This window comes from Adiantum capillus-veneris, chromosome 29 (assembly GCF_014529385.1).
Source record: "Adiantum capillus-veneris isolate H3 chromosome 29, ASM1452938v2, whole genome shotgun sequence".
Classification (NCBI taxonomy): Eukaryota; Viridiplantae; Streptophyta; class Polypodiopsida; order Polypodiales; family Pteridaceae; genus Adiantum; species Adiantum capillus-veneris.
The window spans coordinates 56,219,985-56,245,538 of NC_140959.1; positions in this window are offsets into that span (position 1 = coordinate 56,219,985).

The following is a 25,554-nucleotide window of genomic DNA, read 5'->3' on the forward strand; positions in this document are numbered from 1 at the left end:
GGATCCTAGCATCTTGGAGACATGGTGCAGCTTCCTTCTCTTCATGTTTCAATGGAGCCTATCTTGGACAAATGGTGGAGCATCCTTCTCTCCATGTTTCAATGGACCCTAGCTTGGACAAGTGGTGGACCTTTGCTTCTCTCTATATTTCAATAGAGTTAGCTTGGACAAGTGGTGGACCTTGGAACCAAACCTCCATGTAAAACCTATCATGGTCACTTCAAGTGGCGAGAAAGAATACCCTTTAAGATATAGCCTTATAGGTTGGACAAGTGGTCGACCTTAAAACCCAGATCTTCTTAATATAATGACATAGAGTGGAAAAGTGGTGAATCTTGAGGCCAAACCACTCATGCTACTAAGGATAATAGGTTGGACAAGTGGTGGACCTTGAAAGTAAACCCCCCATGTATGAAATATCGTGTGTTTAAGGTATTTCAACGGAGTCTATCATCTTGGATACATGGTGTAGCTTGTTTCTCTTCATGTTTCAATGGAGCCTATCTTGGACAAATGGTGGAGCATCCTTCTCTCCATGTTTCAATGGACCCTAGCTTGGACAAGTGGTGGACCTTTGCTTCTCGCTATGTGTCAATAGAGTTAGCTTGGACAAGTGGTGGACCTTGGAACCAGACCCCTATGTAAAACCTATCATGTGCATTCCAAGTGGTGGTAAATAATACCATTTAAGATATAGCCTTATAGGTTGGACAAGTGGTGGACCTTAACACCCAGATCTTCTTAATATAATGACATAGAGTGGAAAAGTGGTGTATCTTGAGACCAAACCACTCATGCTAATAGGGATAATAGGTTGGACAAGTGGTGGACCTTGAATTTAAACCCCACAGATACAAAATATCGTGGGTTTAAGGTATTTCAATGGAGCCTAGCATCTCGGAGACATGGTGCGACTTGCTTCTCTTCATGTTTCAATGGAGCCTATTTTGGACAAATGGTGGAGCATCCTTCTCTCCATGTTTCAATGGACCCTAGATTGGACAAGTGGTGGACGTTTGCTTCTTTCTATGTTTCAATAGAGTTAGCCTATATTAGACAATTAGTAGACCTCAAATCTCTCCATGTTGTCTAGAGCTAAGCTTGGACAAGTGGTGGACCTTACTTCTCCCTTCCCTTAGTTTACTAGCTTAAAAGATCACTATGTATACTTGCCTAGATCTAGCTTGAACAAGTGGTGGACCTTGTATTCACACAAACTTAATCCATTACAAAAAAGTATATGTTAAAATAACATTTGGTTTTTTTTTGTTTCAGGAAAGATGGCTCCAAGAAAACAAGTTGCAAGGGTTGCTGTCTCAGTTGACTATACTTGCAATTATCTTAGGAAATGGTATTTGGACATACATGGTATAGAGGGTACACATTTCATAAGGTGCATCTATTTATTGCCAAAAAGGAGAATGAGAGCTTGTTTGAAGATGTTGGACAAGTTGTGGAAGCATCTGTCTCTGTAGTTGATAGTCATCCGGAGGTGGAATGCATTGACATTCTAGTTCCAATGAATCTAGAATTTCAACTATCTCCAGGAGCATATGCATTGGAGCGCATATCTAGAAACAAAGAAGAGACAATGTTTTCTCGAGGATGGAAGTTTGCAGAATCAAATCAAAATATCACAGCAGATCAACTTCAAAGCTCCATCATTGTCACACTACAATGAAAAAAGGTGAAAGCTTCACGACCACCATCCACAAAGAAGCAAGCAAAAGTGCAGAAAGTAGCAGCTAAGCAAACTAGTTCCATTTTGGATGTAGACAAGGCATCTTTGGCATCCTCATCAACAGAGGGTTCAATGTTAAAGATGAGAATTGTGGATCCATATGTTTTAGAAGCTGAGGCCATGAAAGGACAAGAAAAACATACAGGTGGAATGAATAAGTACATAAACTATTTTCCTTTCCAATATAGGGAATTTGATATCCCTATTCAAAATTGTTGGCTTGCTCTTGATCACTATAATGCACGTATTATGGATAAAAAACACGTTGAAAGTGTGTTATTTGGATTTTCACGGAGTACGACCAAGCCTGCAGCATGTGCATATTTGATGCCTGTTCAAAATGCAAAGTCAAAGAAGGGGACTCCTTTGGCTGTAGAAGAGGTAGAAGAGCAAAAAATTAAAGATTATCATTATTGGATTCTTGATGGGCAGCATTCAATCTATGCTGCAAAAGTTTTGCTTCACAATGAACAAAACAACAAAGAGATATTTGAAAGACTGATTAGCGTGTATAAATTTAGAAAGGCTCGCATTGTTGTGAATGCTCCTCCATTTGTTGCAACTGCTATATCTGCCATTGCAAATGAGGAGGCTCAAGAATTGTATGTCAAGCAACCTTACAGCCAAATATTGAGACATTTACGGAGTCAATGGATCTTCTCAGGATGACCACCAAAGGCAGCAAGTGGAATTGCAGAGGGACATGCATCTCGTGCCGGATGGGATGTAAGTTATTTTCTTTGTCTTTTTGATAGTGTTTAATTAACAAATATTGCTCAATAGTTTAATTATTTCTCTATTTCTTTTTAGGCTTTTCTTCGATTGGCAAGAATGAGTGCAGCAGCAAGTTGGATTGCTAAATAGGCACACATGGTCACGTACTCTGATTTAATTTATGATTGCTGGATAGAAATCATTGAAAGGCTAGAAGAGGAGAATAAGAAACCCCCAACAACTGTATTTAGATACCTTTGTGGCCTTGAGGAATCAGAGGTAAAGACTATTCAAGAAGAGATTAGAGATGAGAAGATTTTACTATCAAAGAGTGCAAAGGATGGTGATGCAACTGACATGTATGATCGAATCAAGCAGTTGAAGCAAGTTAAATTGATTCAAGATGCACTTCTTGAAGGCTTCAACAATTTGAATGAGTCTTCACCATGTAAAGACTGGGAGGAGGTGGTCAAAATGTATAACATCAATGATGTTGTTTATAAAACACTTTTAATGCTATGCGAGGAATGGATCAGATCTAGTTTGACACGTGGAACAAAGAAAATGGATTTTCCAGATGGAGCAATAAAATACATGCAATGGGCAATTCACCTTCAAAAGGAGAAATTGAGCCTAGAGATTTGCCATGGTCAATCTATTTGGTGAGCCTACAAATGGAAGGCAATCTCTACTTGATGCGCCACTTCAATAATAAAGTGCCTATTGGCTTATGTGTTTTAGATATGACAAAAAACGTTGGAGGCAATTTGAAGTGGAGTGAGGAGACATTTAACAATGCTTTGGATGGGATCTTGGCTATTGCTGGAGGGTCAACAGATCCTGGATTTTTCTTTCTTGCATTTGTGGATTTCACTAACTTCACAAAATTGCAATGTGCCTTTCACGCCATGGGAGATAATCTGAGCTACCATTGTTGTGGTGCATTGCATCACTTTCCATCAGCTCCTTGCAAAGGAGCAATTCAATTCCTAACAGTTATTGCCTTCTTGGGACAAGGCAATGCATTTGAAGACCTCAGCAGAAGATCAGAGGAACATCCCATGCCAATTGATTGTTCTCTTCTTCAAGTAGCAGATAACGATATGTAAGATTTGAAATATTTGGAGGCCAAAAAAAGAGCTTTGGTCAAGCACCACATTCGTACATATTGTTTTGAAGACCGCAAGCTTGTTGATGTTTTTGGTGATGGCTCCTTGGTTGCACAAGAAGGAATACAATAGAAAAAAGAAGTTATATGCTTAGTTGATAGTGTGGAGGAGGCAAAAAACGTGGAGACCATGCTGGTAGACTTTGTTAAGTCTCATGAAGATATAGAAAAATGGGCTGGACTTCAACAATCCACTTTGCAATCAGACGACACTGTGCCTATTACAGAGGAGTGCTCTCTACGAAGAGAAGAAGAAGAACAACAACAACATCCCCTATCAATGGAGGACTTTTTGGAAATGGAGACACGTATGTTTTGAGTTTCTTGTGCATGTTAGTGTTTCTTGTTACTGATTTGATACTCTTAATGTTAGATTTTGCTTTGTATAGTATTGATTGAGTTTGTATTTTTTATCTCAAGCATTCAAGGTTGAATGTAAATAGTAAATTACTTGAGTTTTTGAATGGTGGATCTTTAGACTAAAACTATAACATTTAATACTCACAAAGACTTAATTACTTGAGAGCTTGAACTCAATAAGTTTTGGACCTTTTATCAATACCCCCTTGATATGATACATTAGATCCTAGCATGGTTAAATGGTGATGCTTCATAAATTGAACCTAGCTTAGACAGGTGCTGGAGCCTAAATTTAAACTAACCTTGCTAGAAGGGAGCTTATGTTTGCACTTTGAGAACTAGCATAAGTAATCAATTAGAGCATAGATTAGACATGTGGTGGTGGCCTTAGAGACCAAAATCTTAATGAGCTTGGAAAGGTATTTAAGTAGTGCAATTTACTTAGTTTTAGTACTCACTAAAGGCATAGCTTGACAAAAGGTGGACCTTACATGGATCCTAATTTCAAGAGGTGTGGTAGACCTTCAAACCAAGCTCATATAGCTTGGACATGTGGTGGGCCTTGCATGGAGACTAGTTTAGACAAGTGTGGTACACCTTGTAACCAACACCCATCTGTTAAATTAGCTTGGACAAGTGGTGGACCTTGCTTTTACGTTTCAATGGAGCATATTTTGGACAGGTGATAGACCTTGTTTCTCTCCATGCTTCAATGGAGAGAAACATTAGCTTGGACAAGTGGTGGACCTTGCTTTTATGTTTTAAAGGAGCATATTTTGGACAAGTGGTAGACATTGTTTCTCTCCATGGTTCAATGGAACCCACCTTAGACAAGTGAAGTACCTTGAAACCAAACCCCCATAATACAACCCTACTAAATAGGTTGGAAAATTGGTGGGATATGAAACCATCCATGATAGAGCATAGTATAGGTGAAAACGTAGTGGTCCTTATATCAATTACCCATGCATAGCTTGTACAAGTGGTGGACCTTGATTCTCTCTATGTTTCAATGGATCCTATCTTGGACTAAAGATATATCTTACTTATTTCCATGCTTCAATGGATTGTAGCTTGGATAAGGAGTGGACCTTCAAACAAAACTCCACAGCATAGCATATTAACAATTCATGGGTTTTATAGAGATTTTCTTGCCTATTTTGGAGAGTTGGTAGACCTTTCTTCTCCATGCTTCAATGGATCTGAGGTTGGACAAGCGAAGCTGGAAAAGTGGTCAACCTTAAAATGAAACCTCCCATGCTACAACCCATCATAGATCGTATATGTAGTGGACCTTGAAACTCTTTTATGTCCCTAGCGTAGAGAAGCATTGCACTCTTGATTATCTCCATACATGAAGGCAAGGTTGGACAAGTGGTGGACCTTCAAACCAGAATCTCTATGCAATAATAGGCAAGTGGTGGAGCTTGTTTTCTCCATGTTCCAATGGAGCCTAGCTTAGAAAAACAATGGAGCTTGCTTCTCTCCATGTTTCAATGGATCCTAGCTTAGAAAAGTGGTGGAGCTTTGCTTCTCTCCATGTTCCAATGGACCATAGCTTAGACAAGTGGTAGACCTTGAAAAACACCCCCCGTATACAACATATTATGGAGTTTTCATGTTTCAATGGCACCTAGCTTGGACAAATGGTAGAGCTTGCTTCTCTTTATGTTTCAATGGATCCAATCTTAGCCAAGTGGTGGACCTTGAAACAAGAACACCCCCCCCCCCCCCCCCCCCATGTACAACGTATTATGGGTTTTGAAAGTACTGGGAGAAAATAATAGCTTTGATAAGTGGTGGACCTTACTTCTCTCCATGCTTCAATGGAGCCGAGGTTGGACACATGTTGGAGAGAAGATGTTTGGCCATGAAATAAGACCATGCATGCTATAATCAATCATATGTTGTACACATGGTGGAACTTGCAATTGTTTTATATGCCTAACTTGGACAAGTGGAGGACCCTTGATTACCTCCAGATATCAACAACAAGCCAAGTTTGGACAAGTGTAGTACCACCAAACCAGAATCTCTATGCTACAATAGAGTATAGGTAGAACACGTGGTGAACCTTGATATCAAACCATCCATGCTACTAGAGATGATAGGTTTCACATGTGGTGGAACCTTGTATCAATGTTCTATGTGTAGTTTTTGACTAGTGATAGACCTTGAAACTAATCCCTCTAGGCTACAAGAAAAAAGAGATGGATGAGGAGGCTAGACTAATTTTTTTGCATCAACGCATCCCATGTTACCACATATACTATAGGGTTCTTGGATAAGTGTTGGATCTTGTGTCAATGCTCCATGTCTAGCTTGGACAAGTGGTGGACCTTGGTTCTCTCTATGCTTCAACTGGGCAATTGTTAACCCTCACGGCTCACGGACACCCCATCACCTACGACGGACGTGTATTATGTATTTGGTAGAGTCACGTACCGGGCTTGTCGGACCAATAGGAAAAGGGTAAGAGTGATCGCCGATGAGAGGCGCACTCTAACTGGGACATTCAAGGGATTAGTTGGCTAAGCATGGGCGCCCAAGTGTGAATGGGGTGAGCTCATATAAAAGCCAACTAAACCTAAAATTCACTCATTCTCTCATTTGTGCAATAGAAGAGTGCTCTTGCTCCATCTCCATCTCCATCTTCTTCTTCTTCACCTCCTTGTGTGTGTGTAGGTGTGTGTGTGTGTGTGTGTGTGTGTGTGTGTGTGTGTGTGTGTGTGTGTGTGTGTGTGTGTGTGTGTGTGTGTGTGTGTGTGTGTGTGTGTGAGAGAGAGAGAGAGAGAGAGTGCGATCGAGCATTGCGGCGGCACGACGGCGGTGAAGTGGTTGAGTGCGACGTAGCGGCGTCTCCTTCTTCTTCGCAGCGAGAAATCCTCCACGGCAGGAGCATAGAGCGGTGAGTGACACACCATTGCCCTCTTTTGAGCTTACTAGTTAAGCTAGTTGTGTGCTTGGAGCCGTCTATGGCTCGCACACGGTGTATCGGCAAGTCCCTTGCTTCGACAGTGCGGCAAGGAGCGCACATTTTTGGCGCTGCTGCCGCGGAATCGCCCTGCACTAAGCCCAAGAGGCACTTTGTGCTTCTCCTATGAGTTGTTTGTAGTAGGAAAGAAGAGGAAGAGGAAGAGGAATGAGTTGTTTTTCTGCAAGTTGTTAATTTCTGTATTGTCTGCAAGTTCTGTGATTTTTGCATAATGTTGTGTTTTCTGTTTGCACACAGTCTTTGCACAATTAGTAGTCGTTAGCTTGTTTGCAGTGAATGAATAAGTAGGAAGGCAGTTAGCAATTTCTGTTGCACACAGTCTGTACACAGTTTTCTGTGAAGGTTTACCTGCACATAGTGTTTGCACAGCAAGGTAGTGAGAGAGGAAGTAGGTGGACAGTTAGCTCATTGTCAGCAAGCAGTTAACAGATTAGTTAGTAGATTAGTTAGTGGTTAGCAGCACTGTTACTAAGTAGATAAGGTAGTGAGCTGTCTGTGAGCTGTGAGCTGTTGACTGGGAGGTTAGGTAGGTGACAATGTGTGTGGCCAAGAAAGGGTCACCAAAACCGCGCGCCAAGCCCAAGCCCAAGCCTCAGTCCTCAGTCTTACGATATATACTAGACTCACTCTTATATATATACCCTACCCCCTCAAGAGGGAATGAGAGCATGTGGGGCAAGTCCTCCACTCTCCTCCCTTCTCTTCCCACTTGCACCCTTAGACTTTCTAATTTGGGCCTATTTTCCTACTAGAAATTGACGGTTTTAGGGATTCCGAGGGCATAAAGTGACCAAACGGAGGGCTGTAAAGCACGACACGTCCCTCTGATCGAGACGCTTGTTTTGAGCTATCATACGTTCTATTCTATAGCTGGGTCAGAAACAAAGGACCAAAAAATCAAAAAATAAGAAAAGACTTGGGTTGCAAAACACCCAAAATTACTAGGTGAGCAGCCTTCACGGGCCCTCACTGACACTTCTAGGGGATCCAAGTCATATGAACCTACGCTCTGGACAAGTGTTAGAGCACGAGCATATTGGTAGTGCCTCCATTTACGCGGGCACCCATTATTCCTCCACCCTAGGTTCTGGACCTTCGACCGAGACTCAAGGTAGCGCGACCCAAGATCCTTATATCGCGTCTAGTGATTCTTCCTCTGACTACGAAGTCATGGAGGGGTATCCTACACCAAACCCTGATAGTTCAAGTCAAGACATGCATGCCATGGGCCCACGGCCCGGGTCCAGCGTGTTTAGCCGCTTAAAAGAGACCCTTAGTAGAGCTACTCGCTCCGAACATGCGGTTAATGAAATAAATGAAGGGAGTGGGGAAGTAAATTCTTCATTCATGCCTAAAATGGACCTTATGCTTCTTGAGAGTGTGCATGTGAATGTTCCATCCACTGCATCTCCTGATCCTTTAGGACTATCTCCCTCTGAGGTTTTACTACCCGATGGTAGGAGTCTTGCCGAAGTACAAGAGATCGAACGCTATATGCAAGCAACAAGGGAGAGGGAAATTGAGAACCTACGAAGGCTAGAACAAAGTCGAGCCCTGAAAGCAAAGGCTCCTATGACAACAATCATGCCAGCCGAGCAACCAAGTGCTCCCAAGGTAGCAGTCACGGAGGGGCAAGCTATGGGGAGCAATAATGCTTCCACTTCAAGGGAAACCTCCAGCACGCCAGGCCTAGATGGGATATTCCTAAACGAAAATTGGGAGTATGACCTACAAGCAGAAGCTTTAACTGATCGGTACACAGGACACACCTATCATGTGGGTTGGTTAGATGTTCTACAATCCACATCGGGTGCTACTAGCATAGATGAGCAACAACAGAAAGTCTGTGATGTCCTCCATAGGACGGTCGAGTTAGAAAGATAGAACACAGGGATCAACATGCCTAATGAGATTCTTGGATACGGGAAAGGCCAACCAATCAACCCTATCACAAATGGAGACTCCCTCAGTGAGCCCCATTGATCCTCCATATGTTGTTTCGCCAGGAGCCTCAATACAATCTGAGCCCACAAGTGGCAGCTTTACCTTCCCAGATCTAGCTCATCTTTCTCTTAATGACACTACGGCTACCATGCATATCCCAATGGTGAGCATGACAAGAAGTACACCATGGAGTTCATTTGTTAATACTGCGCCGATGCCTAGTAGCACAGTACCCCCAACTATACCTACATGTATGTATCAATCATGTGCACCTGTCGTACCTCAGCCTCATGTAGCTCCTACACCTCCGATTATTCCAAGAGCTTACAATCCACAATGGCATTATCCAAGCTCTTATACAAGTGGATCCATGCCATTTAATAATAACATGCCATATCAGGCACCCCCTATGCCTAGGGCCACGCCTGTAAACTTTGGACCACCGTCTAGTACACCACCATACGAAATTTGGGACCCAAGAGCTGCGCGTATGCCAAGGCCAAGGCCAACTCCCATCTCACATGTGGTTCCAGGAGCACATACACCCATTATACCTGCTCAAATAGGAGATTTGGCAGCATTTGCTCAAACTATCGATTGCTCTATTGCGGAAAACATGCGTAGTGCACCTGATAGAGAGCCTAGGAGCAAGGCAGTTCAAGTAGCTAAGCTCACACAGAAATTCAATGGAGACGGAGATGCTAGAAAGCATATGGAAGTCTTTGAACATGTGTGCGATTCCTTGGAAGAGCACAATGAGCTACATAAGTGTAAGGCTTTGAGTTTGACCCTAAGCGGAAAGGCTGGAGATTGGTATAGAACCTTAAGAGTAGAAGAAAAAACGATCTACTCTACTCTTAGGAGACTGTTCTTAAAAGAATACATACGAGAGGGAGTACTTTGGGGTGTAGCCTCTCAACTCCAGAAAGCCCAATGAGAAGAAAGTGAATCCGTGAGAGACTTTATTAGTCGCCTAAAGAATTTGAATTCTCGATGCAATCCAAACGAGCGATTCAACAACAACCAATTGCTCGATAGATTCATTAGGGGACTACGACATGAAAGTATTTATAATGGCCTAGTCATTAGAGGTATCACTACTTGGGAAGCAGTCACCATGAATGCAATCCAATTGGAGGATAATTTAATGATTGCAGGAGAAAGAGTGTCTGTCGAGCCGAAGTCTAGCAGCTCGCAAGTATTAGGGCATGAGCCAATGAAGATAAATCCAATCGTGAAAGAGCAAACGATATCTGAGATGACTTTGGCAGATCTCACAAAGGCCATCCAAGAAAGCCTTAGGGGTAATCGTGCTCCACAAAACACTCATATGTATCCAAGAAGGGAGCAACAATGGTGCTCAATTTGTTTGGGCCCACATACTACGAGTGAATGCCCTACTTTTAGAGTAAAGTTTAACGGGACTTGTAACGCGTGTGGAGCGAAGGATTGCCTAATGCTTAAACGCATCATGGAAAATAGACCGCCTATAGCTTGGGCAGACTCACCTCGAGTTCCTGCATTGACGCCTACCCCACCCATGGAGCAACAGTTGCCATTACAACACATGGTCCCTAGAACCCAAAATGTGGTCCAAACCACATCGTTGCCACCTCCAGTGCTAGGACCGCAACCCCCTGATCCAAGAGTTACACCTGTGAACCAAATAGGTTGCGAGTCATCTAATACTTATGTAGATTGCGAAGAGGACATAGACTCTAGTATCACCTATGGAGTCGACATGCTTGAGGAGTGTCCCATGTACTATATGGAAGACCATTGGGGACAAATCAAACCGGTATATCAAGCTACTGCGTTAGCAGCAAGAGGCCAAAACATTAATAGTTTTACCAAGAGACCACCTCTTCAATGCTACGAATGTGGTGGACCACATCGAGTAGCTGAGTGCCCCATTAGAATGCAAAAGAATGCCGCACTAATGAAAACAAGTCAAGGGAGTGCATTGGCAATGCCAATACTCACTTGTAATCGTTGTGGCATAGATCATCTGATCGCACAGTGTCCTAACAATCTAAACGCACCGAAAATCACACCATTGAACATAATAGAGATTGTTGATGGGACACCACCAACTATAAACATAGCACCAGTGAATGCACTCACACGGTCGATGCTCCAAAAGAAAAATTACATCCTCGAAGAGAGAGATGCTACATCCATTGGCCGAGCGAGAAAGAAGAAAACACGAAGAAAGAAATCCCTTAATGCTTCTAGCTCAAAACCTAGTTCAAAGACTAACATAGGGACAGGAGAGGATCCCGTGTATATGAATGACCCTGAGGATGACTCAGATTCGATAGAGACCACGGAGACCAAAACTATTACTACAAAGGAAAAAGCCAGCGAGGAGGATCACGAGAGGGAATTACGACGAGCACCAAAAGAGTATTCAAAGTTAAACCACCCAGTTGCGAACCCCCAAGATAAGCCACGAGAGACGAAAAATGAGGATTGCAAGAGAAAGATTGGAACCTATCCAAACCCAACAGTGGAAATTGAACGAGTCCAACAACTGAGGGGTTTGGTGGAAGAAACTCAACGAACATTAGAACCTGAACCCAAACATATCCAGATGTCGGACACAGTGTTTCCCACACAAGTTCAACCTCACAAGAACTACCGGCCATTAGCTATACCCAGTATCATTCTGGAAGAGAGTGAGGGTAGGACATCTGAAAGTGGACACACACCTTTCCTACTAGAGAGAATGTTTGGTGAGGGAATACCCGACCCCCTTGAGGAAGTGGAGATTCCATCTTCACCATTCTCTTGTCAGGGTCCTACGTCCCACAAGATGCCATTAAATGTTGCCAAATTGATGGATTTCATATCTTCAGAAGTTAGAACCACCATCATGTCCAAACTATAGAAAGACCCCGAGCTAGTCTTAGCTCTTCGAGCCTTCCTCAATGGAGAATTACAGGCCGGATTACCACAGTTTGCACATATGAACAAACCTGACTCGGTAATGAATGATGAGGAACATTTAGCACCACCATCTGACCTAGCGGGACATGAATCTGTAATTGAAGTACCCGTTAACAAGTTGGGGCAATACTTTGAAGGTGATGAATCTAATGCTACTCTACCAATCACTACTAAAGGATTAATTGTAAAGGGAGTCCTTGACGGTGGTGCGGGAGTCAACATGGTGATAAAGAGTTGTTGGGAGTCTATGGGGCGACCTCACCTTGAAGCCACAAGCGTAGTGGTAAAAATGGCTAATGGATCTATTGTTACGCCTATTGGAATGCTTAAGGATCTCAAGATCAAGGTCTTGGGACACAAGGTAAGGCAGACTTTCATTGTTATGGATTTTTCCAAGCATCCTATGTCATTTGAGATGATCTTAGGGCGTCCATTCATGAGGGAAGCAAAAATGGTGCATGACTGGTCCAAAAACCACGTCTACTTACAGTTCCAAGACTCTGTCATTCGAGTTGATCTTTTAAGTGGTCGAACGCATCCTCTAGGAAATAAATTTATCATTGATAATCGATCAGACACAACAATTCACTCAGCTCCATTACAGTATTGTTACACGTGTAACGCAAACACGGATATTGGGGAGAACTCTCCTTATATGGATATCCTACCCGGAATGGCTGAGTCAGACAATGTCGATTGGGTACACCTAGCGGCAACTATAGATACATGGGGAGCCAGAGGAACAACCTGGGTAACACCAGATGGGGAAGAGATACCACACATTGCACCGGTAAACATGTTAGGTATAGCGCATGTAACATCCGATGATAAGAAAGAGGCACACCTACCTGAGAGTGAAACAGATGATTCCTCAAAGGCTTCAGGCCAATACACATCAGAAACGGAATCTCAGGAAGAAATGGATTCAGAACCTGAGGAAACATCGAGTGAGCCAAGTATAGAAACTGAACACTCAAGGTCTAGTACGACCATCTATGGTAATTTATATGAGAGTGAAGAAGTTACAAGCAAAGACCTATCAGGCGAGTCGAGTTCAAACATTTACCAAAATCAAAACCTTAACAAGAAACAAAGGTCATATAAGAGACGATAATATCGAGCAAATGTGAGAGCTAGGATAAACAAGGAAAGATCTACTGCAGAATGGCTTAGCTATCTAGGGGCATGTAATGCTCATCGAAAGCTAGTAGACAATTGGGGTGAACATCTCCAGAGTGTCATGTGGTGCAGCCCGCGACCCATTGACCTCGCTCAATTGGAGGTTACAAAGCCGAAATTGAGTCGAACTATAAGAAGACGTCAAAACCGAGAGTTAGCACAACAACAAAAGGAGGCAGAACTAAAAGAAAGGTCTCCGTCAGGACAAGAGCCTGCTGACTTACATACGGCTCCTGAACATTTTAAATCTTATACCACGGGGGAGCGAAAGGTTGTGTATGCAAAGGCCCAACAAATACCTACCAATGAAAGCAGTGGAGTCTATGATGGTCCAGCGGTAGTTAAAGAGATAGAATTAGCAGAACCAGGTGAGGAGTCTAAACCAGTCTTTTTTGCTCAAGACCTTACCGAAACTGAAGAGGCTGTACTTAAGGAGCTCCTCAAGGAATACAAGGATATCTTTTCTTGGACATATCATGACATGAAGGGCGTTCCACCTTCTGTGGTGCAACATACAATTCCCATGATCAACACTGCTAAACCCGTCCAGCAACGACCCTATCCAATGAATCCTAAGTACGCCAAAATTGTACAAGAGGAGATTGAAAAACTTATCCAATGTGGATTCATATACCCTATTGAGCACTCAGAATGGGTTTCTCCAATAGTCATTGTGCCAAAAAATAATGGGAAACTAAGAGTGTGCGTGGACCTCAAGAAAGTTAATGCAGCCACTAGGAGAGATCATTATTCCTTGCCATATTCCGAACATGTGCTTGAAAGAGTTGCGGGCAAGGAAGCTTATAGCTTTTTAGATGGGTACTCTGGTAACAATCAAATCACAATTGCATTAGAGGACCAAGCTAAAACTGCTTTTATCACAGAGTTTGGAGTGTTTGCATTTCGTGTTATGGCTTTTGGCTTAACAAATGCCCCTGCTACATTCCAACGATTAATAAACACTGCGTTTAAAGAATTTCTAAGGGAGTTTTGTGAAGCTTTCCTAGACGACCTTTGTGTTTATTCTTCTTGGGAGAAGCATTTGTTATATCTACGAAAAATATTTGAAAGGTGCAGATTTTATCGCATCTCATTGAACCCTTTCAAATGCCGATTTTGGGTTAAGCATGGAGTTATTCTAGGGCATATAGTGTCCAAGAACGGGATATCCACAGATGAGAGTAAGATTAAAGCCATTGCCAATTTGCCACCACCTACGAACTATAAAGGAGTTCAAAGATTTATGGGCCATGTTGGTTATTATCGAAGATTTATTTTAAACTTTGCCGAGATAGCGCGTCCATTGTACAAGCTTCTTATCGAGTTTCACTGGACGGAAGAATGTCATCAATCTTATGAGTTATTAAAGAAGGCCCTAACAAGTGCTCCAATCCTGCGAACACCCGATTGGAATGTACCTTTTCATGTGCATATCGATGCATCAAGTTTTGCTATTGGGTGTGTTCTAACTCAACCAGGAGAACATAAATTGGACTACCCTATTAGCTTTGCAAGTCGCCAATTAAATGATGCTGAGATGAACTACACTACTACAGAGTGCGAAGGTCTAGCTATGATTTACGCAGTAAAGAAATTTCGCTATTACCTTCTTGCTACCAAGTTTGTGTTTTATGTTGATCATCAAGCATTGCTATATTTGGTAAACAAGCCGTGTTCCACAGGTCGAATTACACGATGGTTGTTAATTCTTCTTGAGTTTGACTTCACCGTTGTTGTGAGACCTGGGAGGAAACATGTCATGGCGGATCATTTATCTCGTATCCCTAATGGCGAAGCTCCTACGAGGGTTGATGATGAGTTGCCTGATACTCCTTTGTTCATTGTTGAGACAATGCCTGAATGGAGTGAAAAGATTGTTAACTTCTTAGTTAATGGTTTTCCACCCAAAGAACTGCGAAAAGATATAGCTCAAAAATTAATCAAGGAATGCGAACCCTATTGCTTACTGGCTGGACTCTCTATAAGAGAGGAAAAGATGATGTTCTTAGACGCTGTGCCCGCGAGGATGAGTATTTATATATTCTACAAGAGGCACACATGGGCGTAGCTGGTGGTCACTTTTCAGGAAACTTGACTGCCCGAAAGATCTTACAGTCATGCTATTGGTGGCCCACTCTGTTTAAGGATGCATCACTTTTTGCAAAGGGATGTGATGAATGCCAACGCTTCAACAAGCCACAAAGAAGGGATAGGATGCCTCTACATCCCATCAAGGTAACCCAACCATTTGAAAAGTGGGGCTTAGACTTTGTAGGACCGATTAGTCCGGCTGCACGTAACACGCAATCACGATATATCATTGTCTCTACCAACTATGTAACCAAATGGGCTAAAGCAAAAGCAACACGAAAGGCGGATGCAAAAACAACAGCTAAGTTCTTCTTTGAGAACATTATCACACGTTTTCGATGCCCCTTTGAACTTGTGAGTGACAATGGAACTCATTTTATAAATGAAGTAATAAAAGAACTCACATCAAGCTTCATGATATCTCACCACAAGTCTACACCCTATTATCCCCAAGCAAATGGCCAAGCTAAGAGTACCAACAAAACTCTCATCTCCATTTTGACAAAGACAGTTGAGGCTCATCGCACTGATTGGGACCTAAAGCTTACATCAGCTTTATGGGCTTATCGTATTGCATATAAAGTTCCTATTAATTGCACACCGTTTAAGATGGTGTATGGCCAAGAAGCAGTTATGCCATGGGAGTTTTTCATTCCTAGTCTTCGAGTAGCTTCTCAAGAAGGTTGGGATGGTAACCCCTTAGTGGAGCGATTATATATCCTGGAAAGGCTAGATGAAGAGAGGCAATTAGCTGTGCAAAATGCTCTAGTGGAGAAGGATAGGAGAAAGAAGTGGTTTGGTAGCCATTTAAAGGATAAAGACATCAAGGTTGGTGATAAAGTTATTATGTACGGGGTACGTAATGAAAAGAAGAAATTGAAATACGCTGGTAAGGGGCCATATCGAGTGTGTGAAATTACCCCGCAAGGTACCATTCGTGTGGACACTCTAGATGGAGTTGAAACCATTGGATTCCTTAATGGGAGTAAATTCAAAAGATATTATGATCCTCTAAGCCAGGAAGAGTTGCAAGCCATCCATCAAAAGAAGGCTACCAAGGAACAAGCAGAGCTTTAAAAAATCCAAGCAAGAGTTGAGGCTCGAGAACGACAACAACGTCTTAGACGCCAACGAGAGGCTAATCTGGGAATCACGCAAGCATTTTTTGAGGACACAGATGACGACTCATTAGATCTGAGCCACCCCTATGATACCCAATTGAGCTAAATAGCCCCTATGGGAAAGTAGTATACAATGCCTTATTAGATACGGGAGCTAAACACAATTTGTTATCCTATGGAGTTTGGTGTCAATTAGGGAAACCGACCCTATCCCCGAGTACGATGCAAGTCAAGGGCATTAATAAAAAGAAAACTGCTATTCTTGGAGTCCTTCAGACCCCTATTGTCTATGACAATGGAAGCATAGTGCAGAGGTTTCTAGTCATGCCCGCGGGAGCTATGGAAGGCAACGTAAACCTGGGATGCACGTGGATGTTGGCAACCAAATGCACTATTGATTGGGATACTGTTAGTGTCACAATGCGACCACCGACTCTTACCCCTATCATTCAAGCAAAGTCACCTACGTTGCAAACTCTAGCAAAGTTGAAGGATAGCCAACATTCACAAGCCAAGGTGGTTAACTCGTATTTGCCAGCTACCCATGAACCTAGCACTTCAACACTTGTAGTTGCAGCAAGCAGTAATATTACAAGTACTCATCCACGACCTAAGAGTACATATCAATGGGTCCCTAAGGCCTTACTTCCAACTACCTCAACCCTCCCATCCATTCCAAGAAAAAATTTCCCCGGAAAACCAAGAGCGCGCCCTAGGAGAGTCAAGACCAAATCACGATGGATTCCAAAACAACTATAGAAGCCCAAGGCTACTATGATGGAAATGAGCAAATCTCGGTACCTAAACGTAAAATGTGTCCTTCCCTATCGACAACAAACCCATATGAGTCAAACAGTGTAACGCTAAAGCCAATGGCAGACCGTGGGAAGGGAAAGATCACAGAATGCTACACACCTAGTCCAGAGCTAGTTTGGGCTCCAAGGCAAAACCAATTTATTCCACCTAGCTCAGGAAGGGGGGAGTTCCCTGAAGCTTCTAGCTCCTCAAGTAATACATCCATAGAGGTAAAAGCTTCTACACAGCCTCCATCTATAGTAGTGGACCTCCATGAAGCTACAAAAGAATCCACACCTCCCAGTGTTCAAGAATCACCTGATGAACCACTTCAAGTTCGATCCTGGGAGAGTACCTTACCACCCTTGCAACTTGACGAGGCACCTAGGGTAATAGAAAACTACTGGCAAAAATCCTCACCTATTACCAACTGGAACAATTGGTTTCAAAGGGTGACGACATCATTTCAAACAGTATGATCTACCCAAGGAGGGGGGGAGTGTTTGTGGACATCCATCATTCACTTGCTTCCTTCTCAACCTTTCTCCCTGACCTCTTCATCTCCGATCTTAGGGAATGTATATATAAAGCCTTATACTCACAAAAACCAGATAAAAAAGTAAAAGAGCAAGAGCCATAACACAAATCATAAAAACAAATTATGCACAAGAACACGACCCTTGTAATATTTGCACTCTAACCATCATCTATTTGCGTGTACAGATATGGCTAGTACGCTAGAGTCATCCACTCCTGCCTTGGGTGAGAGGTACCCTCGTTACTTTTCACAAATATTTCACATGGTCTTTCCAGTGCTTGCATGTGAATGGGATTTGATAGGTACGCTAGCATGTGAGAGGAATTTTGAGGAGTTAGAATGACAAATACGTCTCTTGACCACGTTTGATCCATACTTAGCAGAGAGCGTTTCTCCCATTGCACAAGCCTACCCTTTTGACCAAGATGACTATAGGCGTCTAGTGACCTTCTTAGGAAACATGGGCACATATGATGAAGAAGAAAATTTACACGAGTACACGGATGGCACATATGGTCTCATGGATGATGACTTTGTTTATCTCGACGACGAGGATAGGGGTTTATCCTTAGGGTTCCCCCCCAACCTCTACAATATCCTATTCCCTTGACTCTCTAGGGGGAGTGCAAATAATTAGGTTAAGGTTCCTTATGTTTTTCGTTGTGTTCAATAAGTGTTGGTACCTTTTTCCACTAATGTGCCTTCTGGAGGTATTCCTTTTGTTTCCTAGTGTGTACAGGAGCGTGTTGCTATTGGTAGGATTTGGACCTTCATGGAATCTTTATCTCAACTCACTCTTCAAATCAAGCGCGACCATTGACACAAACAGGTGTTTCTTGTCCATTAGCATTGCCCCTTATCTTTTTTGCATCTATGATTGTGAGCTTTAATTGTGATTGGTAGCCTAATATTCGCCGCATTTGCTTAGTATCAAACATTTAATTCAATGTAATTTTTTGTCATAATCACTTGTCTAGGTTTAAAAATCAAGCAGTCCGACAAACTAGTTTGACCAAGTTAGGTGTTAGAAATCTTCTCTTAATACCATGGGGAATGCCTTCCTAATAATTAATGGTTATTTAGGTTCTTAATCCGATTTAGGCAGCATTGTGTGAAATGTACTAGGGCTTTCTTGTAACATTTAATGGCCTAAAATCTTATTTGGAGCGGAAATTAGCATGAACATAGTGGGCATTTCATTAGAATAGATTCCTAATGAGAATTACAAGAGTGCTTGGGTGGAGAGAGCAACAAAAAGCATAACACCTAGTTAGATAGCATCGACAATACTTTCAAAAGAGAGAGAGCAATTAAGCTATTGACAACAGTTGAGGACCGGATTTGCATGGAGCCGGTCCCCCCTCCAAAAGGCTTTGTATTATGGTTTCTCCCATCAAGAGAGACATTGTACAATACAATTCTTTGTGTTCCTTCAAGACTAGCTAGTGCAATGAAGATGGAAGCTTCATACACCAAGCAAAAACACTTAATCAAACACAACTTGAATTATCCCCGTTCTCAGACCCAAGACCTCACACACCTTCGAAGATGGTGAGAGCTAGCAGGGTATGAGAGTAGATTGAGAGGAAAAAGAAGTATCTTACGAGAAAGAAGTACATCTCCTCACATAATCACTCATATTAGCATAGCTTAGCTTAGTAATTAGCTTGGTAGAGAAGATGAGCATGCATTGAAGCTTGGCTCTTGGTTGGATTTGCATCCGCATGCCAAGAGGGTGTTGATGTAGGCTTCTATCTCACAAGCTTGGAGTAGGTGATGAGCTCTCCATTAAAGCTTGGGAGGAGATAGAGTGTTTTCCCTTCACACATGGTCAAGTGTGAGAGTGTGTGAGTGAATGCCAAGCAAAAATCAGCCCCCTCTCTCTCTTGGGCGAGCCCTAGCTACTAAGTTAGGCTGGCTTTTTCCTCATTGGACCTCCCCAGGTCAAGCCAATAGGAATTAAGCAGCATAAGTGATAGCCTTCTGACATGTGTCCCCCTTTCCCCTTTTGTGAGAGCTTTAGATAATTAAATAATTAAACTAAACTCTCATTGGACCCCTTTGCCTCCTGGCCAATAGGAATCAGGCAAGCCATGGGGCTTCTGAATGCTCATTGGACCCCTTGGGAGACTGCCCAATAGTCTTCTAGGACACTTAATTCTTATTGGTTTCTTTTATTAAATGTTTTTAAATTAATTAAACTAGATTTACTCTAGCTTAATTCTCATTGGTCCACTTCAAGGGTCTTCCAATAGGAATTGGGCACACCTTGTGGGCATCTGGCCTAAGAAGCTGACATGTGTCCCTCATTCCCTTTGTGTAAAGGGAGCCTGTGTGTGTGTGTGTGGTTTTCTCTCTCATCCCCTAGCTTTGGGGCTCGCCCCCTCCCATGTAGGGATGCAGAAAGACTTTTTGGGTACACACTAAGCATCCAATTTTCCCTAAGGTTAACCTTTGGACACAACCTTTGAATTTTGGAACCTTAGCATTTTGGAAGTCTTAATGGGCTGAACCTTAGGGTCTTTTTAGCCCGTTGTTTCACATGGCTCTTTTGCAGATGGCCCCCCCTTTGGATCCCTATTTTCCCTCCTTTGGATCCCTACTGTGGCCGGTCTGCTAACTTAACCAATATTCTAGCTTTTTCTCCCTTGGCACTTCCCCACATTAAATGATCAGTTTAATATGAGAAAATCATTTAGGAGAATTAGATATTGATTATTATGACATTGGGCTGAACCTTAGGGTCTTTTTAGCCCGTTGTTTCACATGGCTCTTTTGCAGATGGCCCCCCCTTTGGATCCCTATTTTCCCTCCTTTGGATCCCTACTGTGGCCGGTCTGCTAACTTAACCAATATTCTAGCTTTTTCTCCCTTGGCACTTCCCCACATTAAATGATCAGTTTAATATGAGAAAATCATTTAGGAGAATTAGATATTGATTATTATGACATTACCTCTCTCTTGAAATCATAGTCGTCCTCGACTATGGTGTAGAGAAGATAAAGCATATACATGAGTCCTTTTCTTAGCGGGTAGAGGATCCCTATGTTACCCTACGACATCATTCCATAATGGATGACTAGTCCATTTGGCGCTTGAGAGCCTGAGGCTGCCGCAAGCATGTCTGTACATTAGTCCTATCAGTCTTCCATAGTAGAGTGACAAGCTCTACTTTGGTGTTTGGGAGACGTCGTCCCCGCAAACTTGATCTAAGCATGCATACTACTTCATTTTTGTGCACAAATCAAGAAAAAGAGAGTCTTATAAGACAAAAATTTTTGTTCATTTTTTTTTAACATTTTGTACATTTGCTTACTCTTGGGAAGCATTGTAAGCATTGACAAGGTTTAGGTTATCCTTTAATTGTATGCCTTGCATCCATCTAGCATCTTCAAAAGGATAATTCTTAAACTTAATAAGATATCGTCTGATAGTCTTACCGCCTCTTAATACCTTGTCTTCATGTCGGAGAATGGACTCGGGCTGCAGCACCTCCTCGTGGTCCTCGATCTCCGGTGGGTCTTCAATAGTTGGTTCTTGAGGTGGCTCTCCTTTGTAAGGCTTTAAGAGGCTCACATGAAAAGCATTGTGTATGAGCCAATGATTGGGCAACTTATGTTGATAGGCCATCTCATTGATTGGCCTAAGAATCTGGAAGGGACCATAGTACCTTTTTGCTAGTTTAGCATAGTACTTTTGGTGGCCCGTAGGATTCTTGCCCGTAGTGTGCCTTAATCGAGCCTTGGGAAACTTTAACAAGACCCAATCGTTTTCTTTAAAGGCTTGGGCTCTTCTGTGCTTGTCAGCAGCAGCCTTTTGCCTTTGCTGTGAGATAGAGATAGCATCCTTAATCTTTTGGAAAGATTCTTGTAGGTCTCGGCTATACTCATCTGCAGCGAAGATCTTCCCATGTACCTTAAGTAGCAAGGGACTTTTTGATCTTCCCTCAATTACCTCGAAAGGTGCTTTTCCTGTAGAAGTATGTACAGTGTTATTGTAAGCATACTCTACTAAGGGTAAGTACTTCTCCCATTGGGATCTTTGATCTACTTCCGTTACATAGGCTTTTAGTAGATCGAGAATAGTTAGGTTAGCTATTTCACTTTGGCCATCAGTTTGTGGATGATAGGCCGAAGAGAAGTTTAGCCTTGTTCCTAAATTCTCAAAGAGACCCTTCCAGAAATTACTGGTCATTCTAGGATCTCTATCCGACACTATGGACATTGGCAAGGGTTGAAGCAATCCAAGTTGCTTCCCTCTATCAAATTTTGTCTTTTGACATACCACACATTTGGAAACATACTCATGTATGTTCACTTTCATGGTAGGCCAATAGAAATATGTTTCAATTCCCTTTAGAGTAGACTGAATCCCTCTATGCCCCGCATATGGGGGAGCATGAGATTCATACATTACTTTCTCACGTAGTGAGTTAGTAACGCATAGTCTATTGCCATAGAGAAGATAGCCATCTTGTAAAGTAAATGGTTCTTCTTTCTTCCCTAAGGCAAGGGCTGAAATCACATCTCTAAAATCGGGATCAATAGCATACTCATCTATCATTAAAGATAGATCATTGTGAGTTGCTATGGAAACCGCATTCACTCTCGGTCGTCTTGAGAGTGCATCGGCTACTTGATTATGCTTGCCAGCAATGTGAGCAATATGAAAATGAAATTGCGAAAGGAAATTTTCCCACCTCATTTGTTTGTCGGAGAGCTTGGTCTGCGTCATGAAGTACTTAAGACTTTGGTGATCCGTTCGCAGAATGAAAGGAGTCCCCAATAAATAGTGCTTCCATGAGTCTAAGGCATGTAGAACTGCAAGGAGTTCTTTTTCGTATATGCCTAGAGCTTGCTCAACAGGGTCGAGCCTTCGACTCTCATAGCCTATGGCGTGCCCTTCTTGGAGCAAAACAGCCCCAAGGCAATCACCACAAGCATCACATTGGACCTCAAATGGTTTTGAGAGATCCGGTAGTGTAAGCACAGGTTGAGAGATAAGCTTTTCTTTAAGCTTTTCGAAAGCATTGTTCTCCTTAGCAGACCACGTATACCTAACATTTTTCTTTGTTAGGTCATGTAATGGTCCCGCAATTTGTGAGAACTTTTCTATGAAGCGTCTATAGTATGCACACATACCTATAAAGCTTCTTAGTTCATGAAGATTCCTTGGTTTAGGCCATCCTTTTATTACCTCTAACTTGGATGGATCCATTTGGATTCCATCTTGAGAGATAATGTGACCTAAATATTGAATCTCTTGCAAGAAAAATTCACTTTTCTTTCGATTAACATAAAGTTTATTCTCTCTTAAAACTTGAAATATTATCTGGAGGTGTTGCTTATGTTCCTCTAATGAATTAGAGTAGATGATAATATCATCAAAGAACACTCCAGTGAAGGTTCGATGAGGCCTGAACAGCTTCTCCATCAAGCGGTTAAATGTGGCTGGTGCATTAGTCAAGCCAAAAGGCATGACAATATATTCGTAAAGACCAAATGTAGTACGAAATGCGGTCTTTACAATGTCTTGATCAACTATCCTTATTTGATGATAGCCACTTTTTAGGTCAATCCTACTGAAGTAGGTCGATCCTTGTAGCTTATCAAATAGGTCTTCTACCCGTGGAACGGGAAACCTATTTTTGATAGTGATCCTATTTAGTGCTCTATAGTCGACACACATACGATATGTGCCGTCTTTCTTTTGCACTAATAGCACAGGTGAGCAAAATGGAGATGAGCTAGGCCTAACCATGCCCTTCTCAATTAACTCATGCACTTGCCGCATAATCTCCTCTTGTTGAGCTTGAGAAACTCTATAAGGAGGTTTGTTAGGCGGTGAACTTCCTGGAAGAAGTTCAATTGCATGGTCGTCATTACCTCGTTTAGGAGGTAGCTCACAAGGGATGTCGTCAATAAAGACATCTTGAAACCCCTTGAGAAAATTGGATAACTCTAATTCCTTTTGGTTACTTTTATTTTCTTTTGCTAAAGCATTAGGTTCATTTTGAGAATCTTTAACAAAAATCATGTACACGGAAATAGAGCTCTTTATTGACTTGTTGAAAGCTGGTGTATGTACAATGGGGATGGTGTTACCCATCTCCCTAGCATCTATATACATGTCCTTTTCCCTGAACTTAAAGGAGATTCTCCTTTCAGGAAATTTAACATGGGCAGCCAGACGGTCAAACCATGGTGCCCCTAGGATTACATCCTCATGCTTGAGAGGAGAGATAAAGAAATCCTCTTTGTCCACATAGCCTTGGACATGAAGCCTCAATTTCCCGATTAAGGGAGTGACTGAAGCTTCTTGCCCCTTGAAGGCACTGTCTGCGGGTAGGATATCTCCCATCTCGTAGGATTGTATGCCTAGCTTGGTGGCTAACTCCATAGATATGAAATTGTGAGTAGAACCAGGGTCAAAGAGAATAAAAGCATCATGTTCTCTTACCTTTCCCCAAGCATGGCATAGAGGAGATCCTTTGTGATGAGTTTGGTGAATCTCCTCCTCTTGGATTTCAACCAAAGAAGCTCTAGGAGGATCTTGGCGGTTGTTCTTTTGGGGACAAGCGCGGTACGCATGCCCTTGTTCGCCGCACTTGAAACAACGGTTATCTTTACGATAACGCTCAAGCTCTTCAGGAGAGAGTTTATTCTTTCCTTTGTAAACTCCCTTCTCTTTAGCTTTGTTGGAATTGCCCTTAGGAGACTTTTGGACATTGTCCTTCCCCTTAGGCTCATTGGAACCCTTGTTTTCCGGGGGCTTATTATTTCTTTTACCCCCCGTTTGGAAATTGATTCGCGAGGCCACCATAGTATGGTGTATTACCGCCGATATGGTACGTGGCCTTTGGGAGTTGACATACTCCGCCATTTCTTCGGTTAAGCCCGCACAAAATTGTTGCTTTTGCTCTCCAAAATCCAACTTTTTGAAGACAGTGGCTTTGAGTTGTAGGTCCCAAAACTTGTCTACATATTTGTGGATGGATTCATTGGGAGAGAGCTTTAAGCTTCGCCATTCGGTGAGTACTTTGTCTTTGGCATCGGTGGCCAAAAACTGCTTCATAATGGAAGCTCTTAAAGCCTTCCATGTTCGTGGAGCTTCACCGTTGGCTCGTAGGCTAGACCACCATTGTCTGGCGGACTTTTGAAAGTGCATAGCTACATGGCGTAGCTTAGAGGACTCCGTGAAGCCCTCATCTCCAAACGCCGCATCGAATTGTTGGATAAAGGCCAAAACTTTGTCTGTAGCACCGAAGGTGCCATCATAGGTAAGGAAAGAGATGCTCTTCCCTCCCTCTTTGAATTTCTTCAGCTTGGACGACCTCTTCCATGCGGCATAGGATTTCCTATGGCCTCTTCTTTTTGATGGTTCAAAAGTTGCACCATCACTTTCTTCAGAAGATGAAGAATTTGAAGAAGATGGAGAAGAGGGTGACCTCTTTCTCGCCTTTTTCTTGTCTTGATCTTTGTCATCTTCACCATAGCTTTCATAAGAGGAAGAGGATGAAGAAGATGGAGAAGAGGGTGTCCTCTTTCTCGCCTTTTTCTTCTCTTGCTTTTTATCATCCCTCTTTGAATTATGGCGTGGAGAAGAGTGTGATGGTCTTCTCCGCTTTGGTGGTGATGGAGAGCGTTTAGCCCGCCGTCTTCGTGGAGCCATCTCCGCCGAGGTGGCGGGAGACTCGCTTCTTTCTCGTTCCTTCGGTGGAGGCTCTTGAGTTCTCCTTTGGGAAGGAGATGCATCATCAAGAAGTAAGTTCTTGAGCCCTTCATATGGATTCTCTTCTTCTTCCCGAATCGGAGAGAGACCTCTTTTGGTAGTCTCACAAGGAGGCTTCCTAGGTGTTCTCTCGTCATGGTGATGAACTTGGAGAATCCCGTGAGCACGGAGCTGCCGTTGCACTTCACTTTGGAGAGATGGATTGCCCATGGCTTGTTGAAGCCTAGA